The sequence below is a fragment of the Cygnus olor genome, chromosome 14, assembly GCF_009769625.2.
Source record: "Cygnus olor isolate bCygOlo1 chromosome 14, bCygOlo1.pri.v2, whole genome shotgun sequence".
NCBI lineage: Eukaryota > Metazoa > Chordata > Aves > Anseriformes > Anatidae > Cygnus > Cygnus olor.
This window is the reverse complement of record NC_049182.1, coordinates 16,556,177-16,580,539: the sequence shown is the minus strand read 5'-3', so window position 1 is coordinate 16,580,539 and position 24,363 is coordinate 16,556,177. Positions and strand designations below refer to the sequence as shown.

The window sequence follows — 24,363 nt, the reverse complement described above, 5'->3', positions numbered from 1 at the left end:
GTAGGAGCACCAATGCTCATCCTGCCTGCCAACAAATCTCCAGACCTGAAGAAAACTTGTTTTTGTCTCACTGCATCAGTTAGTCCTAAAAAGATACTGACTTCTCCTTCAGACTTTGTATGTATCCTTAAATTATTGTGACTACAGCAATGCTGTTGCTGTACCTGCTACAAACAAGGACTTTCTCCCAGAAAATGGAGGGCCTGAATTCACAGTCTTTCTTGACGGGGAATTTCCCTCTCTCATTTTTGTCTCACTCCTGTTGAAGTGCTGATATAATGACAAAGTGAGTTTGAGACTTATTCTTGTGGGGACATAGAGCACAAAAAGTAGCCTGGTCTAGAGAATGGGAAGTACTTTCCGTTTTCTGGTCTCTGCACTATTTTTGTGTTCCATTAAATGGTTATTGGATAAAACCACATTACCTGAGAATACGGTACTATATAATAAATAAAATGAGACAGAATCTGGCATGACTTCATTCTCATGCATACAGATAAGTTTGCTTATATCAGACTGCACCCAGAACAGTGGGTGGGAATGGTCTTTGGCCGATGCTGTCACCTCAGCTGCATGCAGGAGCTGTGTGGGAGAGTGCTAGTTGACTTGGGCCAAAACACATTGAGGATCATGGTAAACATGTCTGTGTCCTGGCCCAGGTGTAGCCTCTACACTCCTGTCTGGTGAAGTGCTTACAAATGAGGCATGTAAGTACTTTACTGAGGCTAGCCTTAAGCCAGGAAGCACTATTGCACCTAATTCTGTTAGATGTGAAATATTTTCAGGTTCCTGGATGAAAGAAACTGCATAATTTTGATACATACACATAAAAAGGAATGGCTAATACCAGAAAGAGACTTAAGAGAAAAGCATGGCTCTATGTAGCCCTCCGTTCTCCCTGTCCTGTGCTAGAGGTGGCATTTCTTCGTAATTCCAATTGTGGTCAAAACCATGCAGTCATTAAGATCTAGTATCTGCAGTATTTCAGCAGAATCTGTTATTAGGCGTGTTAGTATAGATATTCTGTAATTCTAAGCACATACTATTTGTTTTTAAGCTAGATTCCTAGCTAATTCCAGGGACATTTAATGTGCTAGAGTATGTGAACTGTGATCTCCCTGTGTTCCAACTGAGTGCTTCATCATTTCATACAGTAAAATGGAGATTCAAGATGTTTACCCCTATCAGAGTGTACTTGTTTTAGTGTTTGATGAATCCTGTCCTTCAGCTGGTATGTTTGTCAGCTGTCTGTTACTGATGCAGGTTTTGCTTGTCCTACTTTTAAAGACAAGTACATTTTTACCCCCCATTTCTCCCAGGTTTTTAATAATAGTTAGCATTCCTTCTGAGAAGTGCAACTGCTTACTTTTTAAGTTCACTGGTTTTCAATCTTGGTAACTTATAAGCTACTGCAGCTACTAATTACCTTTTAATCAACACAGTATCTTCTGGTATATGACTAAATGTTCCTCATCTTTATTTTCATAAACATAGGAGTATAAAATATTTTCTCTTTGACCTTGGTTTCATATTACTGCAAGTCCCTTTGAGTTGATTTCATGCTACGTTTTACAGTTGGCATCAAGCAAAAGGTTGGGTCCATTAGCTCTTGAGGCAGGTGGTTTTCCAAATAGTCATTTGGGGGCAGACCCCAACAGAGCTGTCATTGAACTACTCTGCAATGCCACTTTTGTACAGAGTGTTTCCCTTCAGTTCCCGTTGGTCAAATAGATCCACTGTGTCTCTTACAGGCTTTGCTGCTTGGTAGCCTGGAAGCATTTCTTAGTAGTTGTTTTTTGTCAGTTACTAACTGCTTTTTTTTTTTTTTTTTTTTAACTATTTCCACAGGCTTCCTAATTTGAATCCTCTATTTCACCTGAAATATAAGTACTTAACGATTGGCTTTATTTGAGTTTGTATTAATGACTAAATTCTGGCTTCGCCTTAAACTGTTCTTTAGATTTAATAGCTAGAGTTAGATCTTGGCTTATATATAGAGGTGGAGAGGATTCTTAACAGAAGGAGGAAAGAAAGACAGTTTCGTGGTTTGGTAGACAAAAATCAACTACAGAGGTTTAAGGGTTCATTTGCAGGGTACAATACATTATTAGCTGATCTTCCCAGGAAAATTCCCTACTGAGGTTTGTTAATGTTTTGGTGGAAGTGAGTAGAGAATACTGAACAGAGACCATTGATGTGGGTATTTTAATCCGTGCGCCTCTTAGCTTAATACAGAACATTAAATTACTCTGCTGAATGATTAGGCATTTGTTAAAGAAATAGATACTTATTAATGGATGATTTGCCATGTTTCATCCTCTCCAGAGCAGGCATGCTTACCCTTCTATTGTTTAGAGAGTGCTCTGTATTCATCTGCTCAGTAATGAACCTGAAATTTCATTCACTGCATTTAGTGTTGTTCGTATATAGGAACTTCTGACCCTACTTTTCTGTGTTTTTTGTTTGTTTGTTTGGCTCTTTTTTTAACTTTAAGTTTTCATAGTTCTTCTACATTGTTTTAATGTATGTATTATTGGAATAGACGAACAGATATTTCCCAGATTTGATCCTTGCAGTATCTGGTTTACTGTGTCCAGTTCTGAACTCTCCAGTGCAAAAAAGAGATCTGGAGCTACTGGAGAGAGTCCAGCAAAGGACCGTGAAGATGATTAAGGGACTGCAGCATCTCTCATATGGGAATACGCTGAGAGAGCTGGGACTGTCCAGCATGGAGAAGAGAAGGCTTAAGGGGGAATCTCATCAATGTGTGTAAATACCTGAAGGGAGAATGCAAAGAAATTGGAGCCAGGATCTTTTCAAGTGGTGTCCAGTGGCAGGACAGTCAGTGGGCACAAACTGAAACACAGGAGGTTCCATCTGAACCTAAGTAAACACTATTTTATTGTGAGGGTGATTTAGTACCAGCACAGGTTTCCCAGAGAGGCCATGGAGTCTCCCGTCTTGGAGGCTTTCAAAAGCTGTCTGCCATGGTCCTGGACAACTGGCTGTGGGTGGCTCGACTTGAGCAGGTGGGTTGCACCAGAGGTCTCTGCCAACCTCGACCATTCTGTGGTTCTGTGTGATTGTGTATGATGGTGAGCTAATTCACCAGACGTGGACAAATGTAATAAAAAAAAGCTGATGCCACCTTCACATGGACATGCATGACTGCATTGAGTATCTGCAATTCACAGTAAAATATAGCCACACTGCAGCAGTTAATAAAATACCACTTGCTGAGATATAAAATGAACATAAGAGGTGTGCTGTGTTGTAACTAGCAGCACATGAAAGCCTTTCAGAATTATGTAATAAGTAGTTCTTATTACAGAAAAAAATACTATTTCTTGATGATAGTAGTGATAGTAGAAGCAGGAGGCAGTAGTAAATAGGATATGAGAGAGTCAAAAAGGGAAACAACAAAAATAAGTCTGAGGCTTTTGGATGTTCTTCCTATTGGTGGCTACCTGTAAAGCATTATCGGAGGAATAATATATTCAGCAAGTGATGTAGGTGATTGAATCATACAAGGATAAAGTATTTGGTTTCACAAGGGTTGAACTCCACATCCATTTAACGTAGTAGCCAGACTCTTACAGGCTTCAGATGAAACCTCAAATAGAACAGTTTGATCAGTGCTGTTTGAGCAATATAACAGCACATCTGCATTAACTTAGTGTGTCTTCAGCATATTCAAAATGGTTATAATGTAATGACCAACATGCAGTTTTCGGTCTAATTAATTCCATATATGCTAGTTTTAATTACTGAAAAAACCTTCTTGCAGTTATTTTAAATATAGATTGATGTTTGGAATTCCTTATTTAATTCATGGGATACTAATTTTTTTCACCTTGCAAAGTAATGTTCTCTATGATACCCTGACAAAGTAAATCATAAATGTGCTATAATGGGAGGTTTCGTGTTGAAAGTGTAGCTGATCAGAACACTTATATTGCCACAAATTCAATCTGCTGGCAGAAAAAGGAGCACATTCTGCAAGTTATAGACAGATAGTTTACTGGCTGTACGTCTGTAACTGACACTCATAATTAGGGAAAACAAAACAAAACAAAACAAAAAACAATAACCAACAATAACCAATAATGTTTGTAAAAAGACTGCAGTGGTAGAAAACTAAACTTTGGTCATTGTTCTCCAGGTTGGCCAGTCACTTCCTTGGAAACACAGTCATAAAGTGGTCTAACATGTTTCTGTCTCTAAGATTAATCATTTTAGTAGTAAAATAACTGTTGTGGTTTAGCCCGGCTGGCAGTCAAACACCACACAGCCGTTCGCTCACCCTCCCCCCTCCCTCTCCGGGATGGGGGAGAGAAACGGGAAAGTGAAGCCTGTGAGTTGAGATAAAGACAGTTTATTAAGACAGGGAAAAGAATAACAACAATAATAATAATAATAATAGTATTAATAGTAATAATGTGTACGAAATAAGTGATGCACAATGCAATTGCTCACCACCCGTTGACCGATGCCCAGCCTATCCCCGAGCAGCCGGCCCCCCCTCCACCCCGGCTAGCCACCCCTATATATTGTTCAGCATGACGTCAGATGGTATGGAATACCCCTTTGGCCAGTTTGGGTCAGCTGTCCTGGGTCTGTCCCCTCCCAGCTTCTGCTGCATCCCTAGCCTGCTCGCTAGCAGGACAGAGAGAGGCTGAAAAGTCCTTGGTTTGGTGTAAGCACTGCTCTACAACAATTAAAACATCAGCATGTTATCAGCGCTCTTCTCATTCTAATCCAAAACATAGCACCCTGCCAGCTACTAGGAGAAAAATTAACTCTGTCCTAACTGAAACCAGGACAATAACATGCCAGTTCATGCATTTATGCCCACTTAGCTGTGGTGTTTATCCACACAGAGAGAAGGGATATCTCACCTCCCTCGCTGAACAACTGTACTCCAGCTGGCCAACATTGCTTTTGCTGAACAATTCTGGTAACTATTTAAAATAAGCTATTGCAGCTGCTCCAACTCATTCTTTACTTTTGTATATCAGATTTTGCATTTAGTATTCTTTTATGATTTCATCTGTTACTCTTGCTAGATTCTTCACAAATTCACTCCAATAGTAACAACAAATTATACTACCATTAGCAGGATTGTATTACATTTATATTAATAATGGAATATTTTTCCACAACTTTGGCTGTATAAAATGGAATAAGCAGATATTCTGCTGTTCCTTGGTGGCCTTGTTTCTTCTCCAAAGGAGGCAGCAAGTCTCTTTTCATTTCAGCATGCTGTCCTCAAAGTTCATGCCATTTGGAGGCTAAGCTGTGGATGACAAACTGCAAAGCTGACAGGAAAACATGCAAGGTTGATATATAAAACAAGCTACACTGCTTGTGCTTTGACTTTCATTGCTGGTTTCAGGAAAATAAATAATACTGCCTTGGTCCGTGCAACACTCCTTAGGAGTTTCTTCACCTTACATGGGGAACACTGCAAATTTCTTTTGTATAAATTTGGAACTAAGAACTACAGTTTTCTAAAACAAATTTGTAAAAAGAAATTGTGTTTGTTTCTTTTTTTTAACAAATCCGTAGAAGAAAAAAGCTTGTATAATTTGTTCCGAACCATTTTCAGGAAAGCTAACAGGAAAGTGATGGTCCCTGTCATGAGATGTGAAAAATGCTGTAGATATTTCTCTGGTTTAACAACCAGATGAAAACATTCTCTATTCCCCACTTGCTCTGCAAATTTTGCTGCAAGCACCAACACCTTTACACCAAGAAGACCCAAAGGATTTTTTCTATCAAAGCAGAAGTGTGCACCACATGAGCAGGTGAAAATGTGATGGAGGAGAGGTGTGATGTCTCCATGTTTGCTATAAGCTTAACCCATGCCAGCCTTCATCTAAAATATTTTTTATTTCCACATTCCATTGGATTTAGTAGTTGAACGTTGTTCTTGTGAGAAATGTATTACTTGGCGTTTGTGTACATAATGATATGCTAATATATCCTAATTTTTTTTCAGAATTCATCTGGTGTGTTAGCATGCTGCAAAACTTACATGCAATAAAAAGGGATATTTAAAACATCTTTATTTCATTATCTCATTTATTATGTTGTAGTTAGCAACTAATTAGTATAGATATTTGAAGTTACAGATCGAGAGAAACTAAATTACTGTGCTATAATATAATCATAGAAAACTTTTGTTCAGCAGCTAATCTTATATTAGCTGCTACTTCGCTTCTTGTTGATACTCATAACTTTGATTAAGATTTTCAGTTCTTTATTTAACGTCATAGCTTATTAATATGAGATTCAACGAATTATCTACTGCCTCTGGAATGACATTTCCAGAAAGATTTGGAATGAAAATTCTCCTGGCAGTAGACTTGAACAAGAAATAACATACATAAAACACCAAGGGTCAGTGTACGATAGCAGTTCACTGGAGAAAAATGCTGCAGGATATTAGATATTCTTTTTATTTATGCCCTTCCCTCCGGTTATTATCCTGTGCTTGCAAATGTTCAAACTACTAAGTATACAGCCACAGCTAAAAGTGATGGAAGAAAGTAGTGATCCAAACCAAGAGCAAGACTCTTGCTAGCCTCTTTGAGGGCTCTAGGAAACCTATAGCAGAAATACTGCAAGGGCTGAACTCAGTGGCATTTTCCAAGTATCCTTGAACTGTTGACATGTACATCTGAGAGGGGGACAGGGTCTGTGTGCAGTACCCAATTCAGTGTTTTAAATACCCTATCTTACTTTATTCCTAGAGTTGGTATGCTGTTAGTGCTATTTCGTATCCTTTCATTTACCAAGACAAATTAATCTCTGAGAAGCAGAATATCTGGTAAAATTTCAGAAGTGAAAATAAATTATCCCATAACAAAGTTCAATAGCATAGTCCCATTACTCTGTTGTTGTGATTTTCTTTTCAGCTGAAGGAGCGACTTCACAGACCCAACATAGGTCTATGTTATTTCACAGGTATAACCTATCCTTGAAATAAACGTGATGCCACTTTCAAGAAGCACATACACATACTTCAGCTTTACTCTGGCTCTGGTCATTTCAACAGTATTGCCTTTGATAACAACAGGAATGAAGGAAGCTCTAAGAAACTTTGAATTTACAGTCGTTGCTTCCTAGAATCTACCCGACTGCAGCCCCTGTGCCACAAAGAGAGAGTGAAGTAGTTTCCTCCTTATTATGGACATCGTTTGGGTTGGTCAGTTCTTGCTTCACGGTGTTTCAGGCCTGACCACAGGTTTATCGCACATCTGTACTCTTCTCCGTATTTCTAAATTTTTTGTAAGGAGGATCTGTTCATAAATTCCGTTGGAAATCCATGGCAGGCGTACTCAGTGAGGTGTAGATTATTCTGGTGTGGAAGAAGGGCTAATAAGTTTTATTAGGCTACCTAGCATTAGTTACTGGCATTTCAGGATCTGAAAAACAAACTTGTATGTCCATGAGGTTGTCAAGATTTTCGTTTGCTGGACTAATTGACAGTATTATTTAAAATGCTAGCGTTACTTTACCTATTTTCATTGTGAGTATTATTATGAAGAGGTACTAAACTGTGGAATTAAATTACTGAACTAAACACCTATGTATTATCTAGTCAAAGGGTTACCCAATTGCAGTACTCAACATATCTGAGCAGTCCTATGGAAATGCCAGCTGGACAGGATGACAAGCTGTTGACCAGTCATTCGGGTTTAATCCATTTACTAAAGATTAGTAAATCTAAAAGTGAACTGTTTTTTTCTGCGTAACCTGGTATTACTCTGAATATACTAGTTGAAAACAGCTAGTTTAAAAATAGTACCTTTTGCTGGGGTAAACTATTAGTAAACATTTTAAACTTCCTAGTTGTTACTTGATTTCACTGTGTTCGAGTCTTGTGGTGTAATGTGATGTGTGTTAACCTATATTTATTCATACGGTAACTGGGTATTTATGTTAGATGGTTATTTGCAATTTAAGCTTTAGTGGCCATTTATACAGTTTTACTTAACATGTCAGCCAGCTCCGACATTATCACGACTCCAATTTGTTACATGCTTTTAATAATGAATAGCAAATGGGCAAGGACTAAGCAAAGCAAGCAATGTTTTAAGGATAACAAAACACGAAGTGGTACAGGAGTGGTAACATGTCTATAGCAAACATTTTCTCTTAACCAAAAGCCAATTTATAGGATGTTTACAAATAGGAGGAAGGATAGATCATTGCACAGACTGTGTGCTAAAATAACATTTACAGCTCAAATAATGATATTTATACCATTGAATATGGAAATTTGTTACAGGAGATAAAACACTATTTAGAAGGTAAAGATAGTTTTCCTCATTTTTTTAAGTAAGTGGGTAATATTTTTTTCTAGTATATGTCTGAAGGGTTCCCCCCCATATAATTATACAGGGATTAATTGTAATAAAAAGTAGAAAATATCATATGAATAACAACTGTGTACTGGTGAACAGCTTCAGGTATCTTTTGAGATTTCATTGTAAAAGTTTAATAATGAGATAAAGCTGGTAAAACTCAACACCTAACATATTTGTAACAGCAGAAGGATATAAATAATATAAAGGCAAGACTTTCCCCTCTATACATTGTGATGGATTTTTTTATTGCATTTTATTTTTATCTAAGATTAAGATTTGATACTACAAGTTTCACAGATTTCAAGACAGATTTCTTTAGACACTAGTTTTATGTGTGTACATATAAAATGAAAAGCACAAACATAGAACACTGTAGGCTCTACTAGGCTATAATACTTTATAATTAGTGCTCTGTGGTATTTCAGTCCTACTTTTCTTATTTTCTTAATGATGCTTGAAAACAAAAAGCCAGCTGCATCATTTTACAAATTACAAACTTAGAAACTGAATGTCCATTTTACAGAAGCGGGAGTCACAATCAGAAATGTGTGAGCTCTGAATCCCGGTCACACTGTATTGCACTGTTCAATTTCTATTCAAAGGTTTGTTTGATTTGCATAGAGATCATCTGTAAATCATTATGACTCAACACATTAATGGACTTTTTTTTATCAAAATTCCCAGTAATGTCACCAATCCATCATTAGCGAGAGCTGTGATGTTAATGTTGACACATACAGAACTCCCAGTATTTGGTGCAAGTCTCTGGATAGAACATTTGAATGTCGCAATGACGGCATCTGCCATCTTTCTATTCCAAGTACTGCTACTACAAAGAAGCTGAACAGGTAATAACCATGATGGGAAACAGTGAACAAAAAAATTCACTTTATGCTTTCCCTTTGGAAAATTAATATGCCTGCTCTCCTCCTTAGGACTTGATCTCACCATGAAATTAAAAAACATGCAACTTGTAATTCTACTTAAACACATTTTTGCTGACATGACTCATGGACAAACACCCTGAATAGTCATGCACAGGTATTATTACTGTGTATGGTCTCTTATAAATAAACCAATAGTAGTACATGAATTACAGACTCCCAGCAGGAGTAGGGTTTCAGAGAATCACAAGCTTTAAGGCCAAAGGGGATCATTAGATTGTGTAACCTGACCTTCTCTATAGCATATCATATAATTTCATCCATTTACTCTGTACCGAGTCCAATAACTTATGTTTGACTAACACATCTCTTCTATATTTGCCTTTATATTGAGTTTCTTGGCCAAAAATCCATTACCATTTTTGTTATGTCTACCATCACCTAGAAGAACTTTTGAGGATTTTTTAAAACATATTAGAATCTGGTCATTGGTAATGTGGTGCAAAGTTCCTTTAAATGGAAGTCATTATCCCATAGTCTACAGTTTTGCATGATCAGTAATGTTTTTGTTGGGCTTTAGGGTTCTTTTGAGGGAAAGATGCATCAACAATGTAATACTGCCTTCCCTATTTCCTATTTGTTTCTTTTTTCCTCTGGAAACTTCAGTAGATTTTTAAGAAACTGGTTTAAGTCAGTAAACAAACAATGATTTTGCCATTTTTCAAAAGAAATACCATATTCTAAAATACATTTTAACACCATCCAGACCTTTCCTCTCAGTCTTTCGTTCTGTATATTTCATAATGATGTCTGATATATTCCTGATAGCATTTTAGCACAGATGATTAGAGAAGAGCTGCTTAAACATGAAAGTAAGTTTGAAAAAAAATATATATATAAACAGTATGGCTGTTTCTCCCAAGGACATTGCAAGCACTCACCAGCATGCTAGATGGACAGTGGCACACTGAAATAACAGTATTGTATTTAAATCATTCAACTCCTCTATGCACTCCCAGAATTTATTGTCTGTTTGTAGTCAACTATGTTTTGAAGAGGTGTTTAAATATAAGGCTTGGCTTTACATCATAGATTGTTCTCCATGTGTCTTTCGGGGGAATTTTTAGATTACACAAGTTATTTTTTTTGAATCATCACATATAAAACTACTGTCAGGTATTTCTGTGAAATTAATTCTTGTAATATGCTCCTTACAGCATTCTTTATTCTTTTTCTGTAAAAACAAAACAAAAAGAATAAAAAAAGACACAAATGATAATGAAAACGACAACAGCAAAGAAAACTTCCCCCAAACAAAAAACTCAAGAAAAGAGCAGATATTCCTCTTGATCTCTGTAACTAAATGAGGCTTTTTTCTTGCTGACTATCTGAACCATAAGAGTAACAGTAGTGAAGACTCAAAAATTCAATTGGATCATTTAAATTAGGGGCCTTATTCTCTTCCTTACAGTATAACTTATGTTCCTGCAGATACTTAAATGTCAAGTCTGATGGTGTACATACTGTGTGCAGGTTTCTTCTGAATGCATTTTGACGTTACCCAGATCCAATTTACGGAACACGCTGAAAGCATGAAATGAAGTCATTAACTAGCATTTTTGCTAAACTCTTTGTGCCTTTATTTAGCAGTCATTTGGTATTTTCAATAACAATAAGTAAAACAACAGTAACTTCACTCACAGACTATGGAAGTTTTCACCTTCATAGATTAGCATATAAGGTTTAAACATCTTGTAAAATTAATTTGTGGGGAGCTAACAGCTTCTAAACACTTCACATGCCTCCTATTACTTCTAAGATTTTGTTTTGTTACTTATTTAAAGGTGATTATACCTTTTTTTGCAAACCTAGAGTTTTCAGCTATTTTTTAAAAATTCACAGTACAAAGTATCTGAACTACTTTTTTTTTTTTTTTTTTCTTCTAATGAACAGCAAAAATGAGAGATATTTTATTAGGTTGTATAACTACCACTTGCTGATTACTTTTAATTGGTGAAATAATAAATTGCTGGTTTATCTCTTTAAGCTTTTGACCTAGTAACTGCACTGTTTTTCATGAAGCATCTCCTTTTTGCTAGAGGCTTTCTCAGTGGTTTCTTTCACAAACATAAATTACTCTCTGGTATTAGGTATTAGTTAATACACTTTATTGCACTTTTCTAACAGTGTGATAATGGTTCTTTAGTAACTTTCTCCTGTCTCTTACAGCTTTTTGTATGACTTTTCAAATGAAACTGTCTTTTGCAACCAACTCCTAAACACTTTTTTACCTACTTCAGACAGAAACACTATTTTTGCATTGTCTGCATTATGAATTTCAGAGCAGCATTTGTCCTGTCCATCCCCTCCCCTCCCCTTCCATTCCCTCCTTTTAACCCTGTCTTTGTCATGTACAAACAATTCATTAAAAATAAAAAACATTTGGACCATCTCTCAAGATATTAATACTATTTATAAAGTGTTACAACATAGTGATGCCATTTTCTTGCAGATATCTTTCTTGATTTCTCCATCCAAGATGCAGGGTGTAACATTCATTCTCTTCTGCTATATAATTATATTCTGCTATATAAATATATTTGTATAATCTGATAGCCCTGATGGCAGTTGTCTCCAACAGTCCGAGAAACTCAACTGTTGGTATTCCTTAGCTTCATTTTTTTTTTAATTAAATGTATCACAGTGGAGAGTCAGAGACCTACTGAATTATTTCTGCTAATACTTTCCCCTTCCTCAAACTGTTGCCATATTTAAGTAGAATTCTGAATATTTTCTTGCTTTTAAATTAGACCATTGTTATGCATAACCTATTTCACATGAGAAAATGGATTTATTTTTCAAGTTCTGGTCATCTTTTTTTTTTTAATTATATGTTTTTGGAAATTTAAAGTTGCTTTTTTTTTATTATTTAATTTTTTTTTCCTCCTTTAAAGAGAAGAGAATTTGATAACACCAGCTTCCTGAATTACTGGAAATCTGTGGTTCTCTGACATTCATACTTTGGATTTTTTTAAGGCAGGGAACCTAATGAGGCATTTGTATTTTTTATTTTTAATTATTTGTGAAATCATACTCAGTGATTGCATATAATTTTATTTTTGTTTATAGGCTTCCATAGTTCTTTCAGTAACAATTGTCTGCCTCCTCATTGCTGTATTATTTTGCAAATAAAATGAGCTTTAGATGTCTGCTTCTGTCCTTTAATATTCTATTGCTATGGTTCTCAACTTTCAAACAAGTTAGCCTGTATAGAAAATAAGGCTTCATAGAAATGGCTTTACACAGATTTTCCTAACAAGGAAAACCCATACCTGACACAGTCAGAAAAGATTTCAATGACCCAGGAAGAATGGATTTTTATCTTGAAAAGAGGATGAGAAACTTTAAAAAAAGAAGTTTAAAAATCCTTTAAGACATTATTTTAGTCAAGCAAAAGGTTTTTCTCACTCTTTATCCAGACAATCTATCGAAGTGCTGCAGGAGTTCTGTGGATAGAGGGATTATAAACGAAGTTCAGGTGTCCTGCCACTGAAGCTATGGTTTGTGGTCAAGTGTTGCAGAACAATTTAATTTAAATTATTTTTAATTTGTTTATTTACCAGTCCTTTCAGTATGTCCTAGGATTTCATCATGGAAGTGCTTATTCTGAGGGAAGTAATGCATTAAAATGATGAAAAATTAGTACAAAATTAAAGGAATAGTTAAAAAAATATATCAAACCATGCCATGAACCCTTATAATTCTCAAGAATAAAACGAGCAGAAGATAATATCTAAATAGACATTTTGTTAATATTTATTTAAGGACTGAGGACCTCCTAATTTTTACTAAAGTAACTCCTGAATGCACATCTCTGGTTTGATAAATATAAGAGTGATTTTGTTATTTTTTGGGTATCCATTCTTTGAAGACTTTTTAAAAATAGAAATGGGTTTCCTACTTCATCAGCACTCATTGCTTCTGCCTGGTTATTCCCTACATGGCCAAAATCAGCCCGTGAGTGAGCAATATGGATTCTTTCAAAGGAGGAGATTGCTCACTGATTTATAGCTGCTGTGAGCTGAACTGACCTCTTTCCAGCTGCATGTGATGTTTAAGATGGAGATTAAAACATCTGCTTGGACAGTAAGGCTTCTAAGAGAAATTCTGTTATCAGGTAAAATATCTTGAGCAATGAGAGAGCAGGATGTAGTCATGCTAGACGCCTTAATCTGAATGCCAACAACCCTTCAGATCACATTTATAACATTTTCCATATCCAAACAATGAACTATCAAACATAAGCTAATTAAAATGCCTTCAGTGGTGAAATAAAATGTAAAAATACATAGAATTGGCAAATAAAAAAACAAGTGACGAATTTGTCAGCTTTACCATCACTTTTTCAAGTAGCAGCAGCCAATTTATCCCTATGCTATCAATCAATTTACTTTTTGCAGCTGATAAGATATTGTCTAATTAAATTGTTTTAATTGCCTTTGACTTTTAATGCAAGGAAAATCACAGTATGCTTTCCATTAAAATGCTCCCTACTCATTTCTGTATACTGTGCTTGTCATTATGTAGTTAACAGTTGTTCCGCAGTGATATCAAGACTCCATATTTTCTCTTTAAACAAGGATCCTGAAAAAAAATGCAGGGCTATTTTCTATATCGTAATATATTTTCTTTATTGCTGGCAAGATTGAGTAATGCCCACTTACACTCCCTTCTCATTCTCAAAAATAGTTATTCAAATACCGTATTTAGAAACATTTGATTCATTCTGTCACTGCATTTGCAGTTACAATGCTAATTCTGGAAAACACTATCTCCCTATTTTTCACACTGATTTACTTACTGTTTACCTTTTTTTTATAAGACTATAATGAAGCACAGAGATAAAAGTTGTATTCCTGCTTTATGAAAGTATGAGAATTAACCATTAATTATACTACAAGAATGTGTGTCAATAAGACTCTGCCAGAATTAGGACTGTAGATCCTGTTCAGTCCCTCAGCACTGGTATAGCTGCCCTGAGTATGATGGCAAGCACACACGGGCAGTATTAATAAATATACCAGATCCAAGTTGTAAGATTCCAAGAGGACTCTCTCCAAGTATTTGTCTGTTATCTTCTGCATTTGCAAGGCAAAGGGTGGGCAACAGGCAGGCAATTTCATGACAGTTTTTCATCTTCAATCCAGAAAATACAGCAGTATTTCTGGGGCTGGCATTTCAGCCAGTTCAAACCATACTTCATCTTAATTCAGCTCAGAAGTAAAGAAAGCTAAACCAGCTATAAACAGACATTGCTGCAAGATAGGAAAACGTGAAAACAGACAAAAAAAAATGCAGAAAGGAGAACTTATTTCTCTGGGCTTTCAGGTAACCAGACGGGAGAAAAATTTGAAGTGCAGCCATTCTGCATTTAGTTTACTGTCTGACCCAATAAATTATTTTCAATGCTAATTGCAAAGAAGATATCACCTAAAAGTTGTATGTAAAGGCTTCTGTCACACTGTCACAAAATTGCTCAACATTTAGCATTCACCCATTGCCATATGCTGTGCTATACCCCCTGCTTCTGGTTTACAAATAAAGTACAAAGCGCTGCAGCTGTATATTCTAGCCATTTCTTTGGTGAACAGATAATGATATATCTAATGCTGAAATATTTGATGTGACTAGTGGACATTCTAGTCACAGCAAAAGTCCTTAATCTCCCTAGGACCCACAGTAATAAAATTGTTTGATATGAGAACCTTTGATATTACAAGTTGTATTTAACATTTTAAGGCTCATTTGAATCAGCTCAGCTCACTGAACTGCTAAAGCATACAAAACAACACATCCTGCAGAGAGGAAAAACCTATAGATGTGGTTCGTAGCCTAAAGGTATATTAAAAAAAATAAAAAATCATGGAAAATGAATTGCTGAAGATAAGGCCCAACATTTTATTGGTGCCATTCATTTCAAAAGTCAGATGAAAGCACAGTCCTGGTGCATTGCACAACAGAAGTGTAGATGGATCAGGAGCAAAGGATACTACTGAGATTTCCATGACATACTGGGGAACCTCTTAAGACACAAATTTTGTTGTGACCCACAAATACCTGTAGTACGTGAGCAATCAAATTTCACATTGATCCATAAACTACTATATCATGAACTTGATTTCTTTTTCCCTGTTGTAATCCATTAAGATGCTAGAAAATTTTAGTTTTCCGTAGGGATATTCAGGCAATAACATCTTCCCACTGTGCCTTGGTAGTGTACTAACGGCTATTGCAAAATACTTAGGGTAAGCATTCAGCCAAGTTTCTGCCCACAGCAGAAATGAATGAATAAATAAGCTTTCATCCAGTTGTGCTACCCATGTTAACACATTGTTTTGTAACCTCAGTATGAAATAGAAAAAAAAATCATTTCAGGGGTTATGTATTTTGTGGTACATTGAAGAGGGAATCTTAAGTAGAAGGTTTTATGCCTTTAGAAAAGCGTATCTTTGTACTACTCCAAGTGCTTGTCTTCTAAGTACAGCACTAGAAAAAGAGTGCTTTCTACAGGTCTGTCTTTTAAAATACATATATATATGCTGATAATGATGAACTGATTCTGAGGCTTTATTCAGGTTACATTCTCAGTGACCCAATGGGACAGATTTTGCTGTGGGGGCATTTTTGTTAACAGGCCTGAAGGATTAATCTTGCATTTAATTTCTAAGACCAGCACAGTTTTTGACAAGACACTTCTATTTCTGTTGGTGGTGTAAAGTTATTGCAAAGAAAAAGCATGATATAATGTGCACATTTTCTTCCCGTGGCGTTTCTTTGAGGGACGACATGAGTGGTCAACAAATCAAAAAATAGGAAAATTATGTGAAAAAAATGTATTTTTCACCGAGAGTATCAAATTGTGTGTCATAGAAGCTTGCATTTGTAGAAAGAATAATTACATACAACTAGAGTGGTGCCTTTTAGGAAGCATGAAAGAATCCAGTGATATGTCACCCAGTTTCTGTAGCGGAAGGTCTGGTCTAGGCTATCAAAAGTTAGTAAAATTCTCTGTTCTAATTCAAATTGATGGTGGATCATGTCCTAAATTTATAATAATTACATAAGAAGTATTGCAAGTAAGTTTTTATTCTATCAATCTATATATAAATACTGTGAGATTTAACACATACCTTACAAGATCTTTCACAAATGCTGGTAATTTGCATGGTTTTAATATGTTTTCTTCTTTTATAGTAGGCAATACTCAAAATCCAGAGGAAGAGGTTGCAATCTCCAGGAAGCTGGTAGGTCAAATTTTAAAATTATATAAACTGCAGTATAATTAGGTTGACAAAAAAGATATAAGCGGTAAGGTAATGAAACTTGCATTTACTGGGTATTCAGAGATATGCAAAATCATTTTAATTTACATACTGAGGGGGAGAAAATGTGGTTTAGCAGAGGCAATTAACATGAGAAAGTAAGACAGATGCTGTGCAAATAATTCATAATGAATAATTTCTTTGCTCCATTTTGTGTTTGCAAGTTTTCCAAACAAACTAGTTTTTCTGATGTATATGTTCAAACTCTTTGCTGAATAATATCTATGCATAATTTTTTGTCTGTAATTCATTCATAAGCAGAGCTTTTTGAATATTCAGGCTTTTTTGAATGGTTATGTAGGTTGTACAACACGTTTCTCATTTCCAATTGGAGAAACATAAACTTACAGCTTCTGCTGTGAATAATCACAATATTATTTTACCAAACATTCCTGCTAGTACACTCATTTGTTAAAATAATCATGGAAAAAGAGATGCAAACAAAAGCAAGTAAATTAGGCTGGCATGCCCTCTTTTGTTTCTCATTTGGAAAAAAATAATTTGTACCATCCACAATTCTGTTTGTCTGTAATTGAAATGTGAGGAAGATGAAAATACACAATCATAGTCTTACAGGTTTCATATGGCTGTATTGTATGGTTGTACTTAAATATTTCCTTACCGCAAGGAGTGTGCTCTAACTTACTTCATCTGTTCTTGTTGCCAGTTGTTCAGACCCACTACCTGACACACTGGTGCTTCTTAACTACGGTCTGCTCTTTAAGCACGTCACTTGCTAACTGACGTGACGTACCGCTTGCCTCTCCACTTGTTAGGGCTAAATTTCCATCCATTCTGTAGCAAAATGTTGTATCAGTCTCTTCTGTGTAGCATAAAGGAAAGGCATATATGTGAGAAGATAATGAAGATAAATACACTATTTGTTGGCAGTCAAGGTGATTAATTGCAAGAGATGGGCTTAATTACGCCAGTAGTAATAATTGGTGTCATGGACAGAGACCTTTTTTTTTTTTTTAATGGCCCATTGTTCAGAATGTCTTGACGTTTGAGTACACACACCTTAATGAATTAGTACAAATAGTAACTTCTTACATAACAGGCATATATTCTTAATTACATTTAGAGTCATATTTACTTGGAATGCCGGACAAGTCAGTTTGTACTCTTCCTGTGAGTGAAACAGGTCATCAAACCTGAGAGACCACTGTGTTCTTATGACAAATTATGTGTGATGAACTCAGTAACGAATGAATTCCATTTGCAATGATTAATGAATTCCATTTGCAGCATATTATTAGCAATTTTTTTAAAGTTTTTATATTTAAAATATGTATATTGCAGAGTTTCTATTTCAATTTACTATTTTAATAATGTTTATTACAAAAAATAGAAATAAAATCTTGGTATCAGTAAGATGAGCTTCACATTCCTAAGGAAGCAGTGGGAGAATTGTAAGTTCTCCTTCTGAGATTCCTTTATATCCCATTTATTCACTCGCACAGAGGATCTGACAGTCTCAGCTTACACCTTTCCTCTTGAGATCAGAAAATAGCCTGGGAATTTCTTACAACATGAGAAGTGCAAAGGAATCCCTCAAATCTTTCTAACACTAATAGGACAGGAGAACGCAGGGAACTAGAAAAGCAGTTTCACTAACGTCAATTCCACAAACATGTATCAGTGTTGAAGTTCTGCTCTTCTCATATTTTACGCTGAATAATGTGAGAGCACTGACAACAATTTTAATAACTAAAGTACACATGTATGTCTTTGGAAGAGAACAGTAAAAATAGAATAGCTTACTTCGTAAGTCCTGGTTTAGTAGCTTGTTAACTAGCAATTACAAGTTCCTTTGGGTACAAAGAAATGATGTCTTGTCTCTAATGAGCATGGCAAGCTAAACAATTATTTGAAAATACAGAAAAATAACAATGAATTGAAATGAGAAGTAAATTGTACTTCACTAATTTGGCATATTTTATCTAGCTAATGGGTTCGTTTTTTTAAATGAGATATACAAAGTGAAGTAAGAAAACAGAGAATAAAACATCCACTAAATTAACCTAGTTGAGTATACATTCTCATTACTCCTTGGGTTGCCTCCCTTCTCCCTGTCTTTCTTCTCCTATCTTCCTCTTACGTTTTTCACCAGTTTAAAACTCAACTTATTAAAAAATCCAGACATAGTAAAGCCTTACATTGATTACATTCTGTTGTCTTCATTCCTGTTTATCTACAGCTTAAACGAGTATGTTTTGGAATCTGAGGTTGGTTAGTTTTTTGTTTGTTTGTTTGCTATAATATGATTGCTATAGTATGATTGCTATAATACATTCTCTTTGTAATCTTAAAACAGACATTCTAGATTATACAACCCTTCAAACATAACTCTTGCTGTAACTTCCCGTTCTTCTCAGGATGCCTTCATTTTTTATTTATTTATTTTTAATACTGCACAAGTTCTTAGTGGTAGGACTGATAAATGAACATGTTTCTTTGCATTATATGGATTTATAACAAATAAACTGGGTATACCATATCACTTTACAAATCTATTGCCCAGTGATGTTACAGCCAATGGATTAAATATTGGGCTTCTCATGGACTGCTCACCGCAGTTTAACACAACAGATAATGGAAGGAGATCAGGCATGAAAACTTCCTCTTTATCTCACACCTTTTGTCACACGAAGTAACTGATAACCGCTAAGTTCATCATCTTTCTTTCATACAATGTTCAGAAAATCATGCACTTAAACCATGACCTTCACAGAGAAAGGACTGTATCATATTGTTTAGGCAGTAGCAAAAATGGGGCCCTGATCCTGAATGGAGTTATTGGATTTTATCAGGAGGATAGATAAAGCAAGTGAATACTTCAGTCTGTGCTTTTCTGGAACATTGTTCCAAGGAAAATATTTTGCATTAAAACAAGGGAGGGTAGAAGGAGGTACAAAGTGTAAGAATTACTCATTAAATTACAGTTAAGAAAATCAGAAATAAAATTGTTTAACTAGCAGTTTATTTAAAATACACACCAGTTACAATGTTTCTACTATTTCATTATGTTATTAAAAATGCTATGAAATAACACAGAATTTATGCTGTCTGTGGAAAAAAAGTTATCCCAATCCTGAGATTTGTACGTTGGTTTTATTATTATCTAATATTTCTTGTTATCTTGGTAATTCTTGCGTACTAGGAAAATGAAGAAAAAATTATTTTATATTTTCTAATGTCAAATGAGCCCATGAAAGTTAAAAGTTTCAACAATATGGTATTTTTATTTAACAATTTTAGCTTTTTTTAGCTTTTATTTGAGAGGAACAAATGCTGTTAGCGAGATTTGCATTGCCATTTTCTGTGGGGGTAGAAGGGTATCGCTTAGGTAAACTGTCACATATCACATGCCCTATTTTGCATATAGTACACTTCTATTTTTGCTTATTTTTTTCTGGTTCTCCTTTTTCCGAATTATTCTCTGCAGTTTTATATGAATTTTCCAGTAGATGATTTATCTGCACCTTTTTACATGCTTACTGATGAAGCAGACTGCTAACTTAATATTGATTTTGAGTCAGACTTGACATCTCACGCTGATTGAATTAGCTTCAATATTATGCAAAACAACTACCATATCCTTTAGAGGTCGCTTTTTATTTTCTCTTTCTCTTGGTATTGTCCCATATCTATTATTCAACTGCTTGTTGTGGCTCTAACAGTTGAACTGACTTTCAACTGTTGAAAAACTAGGCACTGGACTAGGCACTACAACTGTGTGTGTGTTGCCATTCACCTTGGCTGTGACCTGCACTTACAGTCTCATTTACTCCCATGCAGATTATGTAGCTGTGATGTACCTCATCCACACCAAGAATACTTAATGTGGAGCTGAGAAAAATACCTCTGATATCAGAAAGAAATGTTGATTTTATCCTTAGTTCACTTTGGAAGACCCACTGTTATTAACCAAAATGCTCCCAGCCCCCCTGTCTTTTATCATAATCCTCTTGCCGTGTGATCCAGAAATGCAAAGGCCTTTCTATATACAGACATCTACATAAAGTATATACTTTAATGTAATGGGTACAGCGTCTCAGTAATTAACGCAGGAAGACGAGTGAAACTGTTCATCCTCTTGGTGTCACAGTCATGAAAATGGCTAAGAGAATTAACATTGTAATAGCTTGCAATTACACAAAAGAGCAGTCAGTAGCTTGCAAAACCAAACTAAGGACTAGTTAACAACTGTATCTTCTTCCATTTATGTTACAAGAGTAATGAGAAGACAAATCCATTATTCAGGAACTGGAATCTCAAATATGTACTAGAAACCAGTATAACTTCAGTAACTGAATAGGCCAGAAGAAAGTAAGAGCCCTGGGTCCTGATTCACACAAATTAGAACTGCCCCGAGATGTGTGTTCAGTTTAAGACTTGTCTTAGCAGTTTCACATCAGTGCGTGACAAGTGTTCTTAGTGTAGTAGCTACGGTGAAAATCATGCATCCCATCACCTCTCCAACAGCAATACCAAATTTCAGTACCCATGAGGTGTTCCCTGAGAGCTGGACAGTTTGAACACAAAAACACATCTCAGAACCCAGTGAATTCTCCTCTTGCTCTGCCAGATGACCAAGGCTCATCATTTGCTTACAAATGGCGCTAACACACTAACAGGAAGTTGACAGCCAGGTTCTTCAGAATGCCTACGAAATAATTGTGCTCAGCAAAAGCTACCACATGAGAAAAGGGTTTTAGGTATGGAAGTCAGAAGCTTTGTATGTAGAACACACTACAGACATACGCCATGACAGAGAGATGGTATTTTACTGGGTTTTGCATGGGGGGTCTCATTAGGGATGGCTGTGTACACCAAACGTGCTCATTTGCAGATAGCACTTTTTCTCATGAAAAATGATCCATCTCTTAGTACAACAGTCTTCTGCACCTATGAAAGTCTGCACATTTTCTTTACTTTCCACTGAGCAGGTATTGCTTACAAAGACTTTCCATTTTTTCTCCTCTTCTCCTTCTTCCAGAACTGCAAACTTGTTGATGGCTTTGAATTGTTCAGAGCCGTTCAAGCATATAGCAAGCAGCTTTCTACCTGCTTGGTACTTCCATTTGAGCCATTTAGAAGACAGGCTATAATTCTTACGAGGTAGATGGGCTGCCTGTGGAAGGGGAATTTTAAAAAAAAAAAAAAAAAAAAAAAAAGGCTAAAGGGACTGGAAACTACCTCAAAATACTAATACAGTTTCAACAATTTTTCTTCTATTGTTTGACAAATTATGGACAGTTTCTGGCAATATTTAAAAGGTGGCAAAAACTCTCTTATTTTAATGTCAAACATGCATCACATTTATTGTATTACTGAAAATGGTAATTCCAGTGTGTTAAAATTCTGTATCTTTTCCCTCCTCCTCTGTTGGTAGCTCACTGCGTGATACTCAGATGCAATACTATGGTACCGCTATGTGGTTACTTCCTTGGAACAGATACTCCCAGGTGTATTTCTTTTTTTTTTTTTTTTTTCCATTTTTTTTCCTATAGTCCACACTACTGTTTGGAGGATGTATTTCTTACTATGCATAGGATTAAGAATGAAAATGGGACATCTAAATCAGGTGCAACCAATGATATTCCAGTATATGTAATAAACATGGAAAATTGTACCAATTAATTAAAATAATCCTCTTTACAATGTGTTAAAGTATTTGAGAGGCATTGTTCAGTAAGATAGGCCCTCTCTTTATTCTGAAGAGTTGAGTCCTACATTACTATGGTGGGTCATTGCATATCACAATTCATAGCTTATAGGGTTGGAAAAAAATATGCTTATCGTCTGGTTTGACCTCCTCTGTAATGTCAGTCAGTGAACTTCACCCGAACTTGACCCAAATAACCACTCCATCAATCCCATAACTTACATTTGAGATGAAGCACATCTTTCAGAAAAATGTTTCAGTTCTATGTAAAGACTCAAGCAACCCAGAATTCACATTCCATAGGCAAAATGTTCCAGTCATTGATTAGCTGCAGTATTAAAATTTCACTTTCATTGTACACTACATTTATATAGTGTCAGCTTCCAGAAACTCTCTTTAATTATGCTTGTTTTCATCAAGTTATAGCACTGTGTCTGGTGGAACAGTTACATACTACTAGAGGAATAGTGATATTTAAGGACACGTGGAAAAATCAGCAGTTCCAGGTTAGCAACTTCAAGCACATGCTTAAAAGGCAAGGGGACAAGCATCCAGGATTTATCTCTGGTAAACTGCAAATCTTTTTTTGTTTTCTCCTTTTTCCTTTCCTTTCAAGTCACACTGAAGGGCAATTTTTCAAAGAAGTGTGAGGAAGAGAACCACAGCCTTTCAGAAGGTGGATGAGATGTTCTCATGTCAGCAGGCTCTGTAAGTGACAAGGTGATACTTAGAGAGACTCCGGAGATGCTAGGGCTGAATCTAAGAAAGCGTGCGTGTTCTAGGCGGTGCATCACAGCCCCACCTTTTAAGCATCTCATGCATGGAGCAGTAACTAAATATATAGCCAACAGGAAACAGGGCAGGTCTGCAGTCCCATTCCTTGGGCACTTTGCTAGCGTCTGAAAAAATATGTTATCAGGATTCACTACTTGGAATTTGTCCTTGAAGGTAGGCGCTTACATTATTTCCTCTAAAGAACTAAACAATGGTAAAAGATTTAAAACATGCTAGAGGAGGAATAGCCTGTGGTCACCATTTATGTACTAATCTAGAGTTCTAACCCAATAAATGAGGTATTTGGTTTATTCTCCTCAGCCTTATGCATATTCAGTCTCATGTCTCTCATTCCCAGGAGAGTACCCTTACCACTAAATTAAAGGGATGGGAGGAAAGTTCTCTTCTGTTGAAGCTGTGTCATCACATCTAAAAGATTCCAAGATTAATTTGAGTAGAAAACAAAAGTAAGATAGAGAATGGCTTCCTTGTTTTCTAGTTAAGACTCTCACTTTTGGGAGAAGACATGGTTATCCTTCCAACAGCCATGCGTTTTCTCTCAGAAATTACCATTTTTACATAGATATCATTTATCCTAACTGTGGACCTGAAGCCAGTATTCCTGCACTGGTCTTTCTAATAATGCCTAGATGTGTAATTTTTTGTTTAGTTTTGCTTTGATACTCTCTCAGCTACCCTTTCACTCACAGCTGTCATTTTTACAAAAGTGTAACAGTGAGAGCATGTATTCAGTTATTCATCAGGACAAACTAATGCTGTTTTCTGTAAACCGTCTTCCAGGAAACAATCACCCAACTTGAAATGTAACCCTCATTCTTTTTTACTAGATACCTGACCTTGACTTCAACATTTCTGTTGAACAAATGAGGCCACCTTACCAAGGTGTCTAGATTGGTCTATGCCATTAACCTATATCCATCATAATTGACCATCAACAAATCTTTGTTGCATGGTGTTTAATCAGCCATTTGTTCTCTCTCAAATCGCTGATAAAGACATCAAGTAGCTTTGAAACATTCTCTGTATCGCTACTAGAAACACTCCTCCTACAAGAGGAAGATTTACAAATATCTTTAGATTGCATGGGCTAAGTGTACTTGGCTTTTTACTAATTTCTGTTTAATCATCATAAGGATCAAGGCACATGCTTTATGGGCTGCTGTTACAGACATTCCATTACCTCTTTTTCACTGGAACCTGCGTTGCATCAAAATGTAGTTTGACAAGATTTGTTTCCCATCTGAGCGTAATTCTCA

The 24,363-nt window shown here is 36.0% G+C and overlaps 1 protein-coding gene across 1 annotated transcript in view; it reads left to right on the top strand.

Moving 5' to 3' along the window:
- Nucleotides 1-24,363, top strand: part of TENM2 (teneurin transmembrane protein 2) — a 1,590,996-nt gene that overhangs the window by 897,846 nt on the left and 668,787 nt on the right. The window contains exon 11 of the mRNA XM_040574031.1: nucleotides 16,514-16,563. The gene's annotated coding sequence lies outside the window, so the exon portion shown is untranslated. The remainder of the gene's footprint in view (nucleotides 1-16,513; nucleotides 16,564-24,363) is intronic.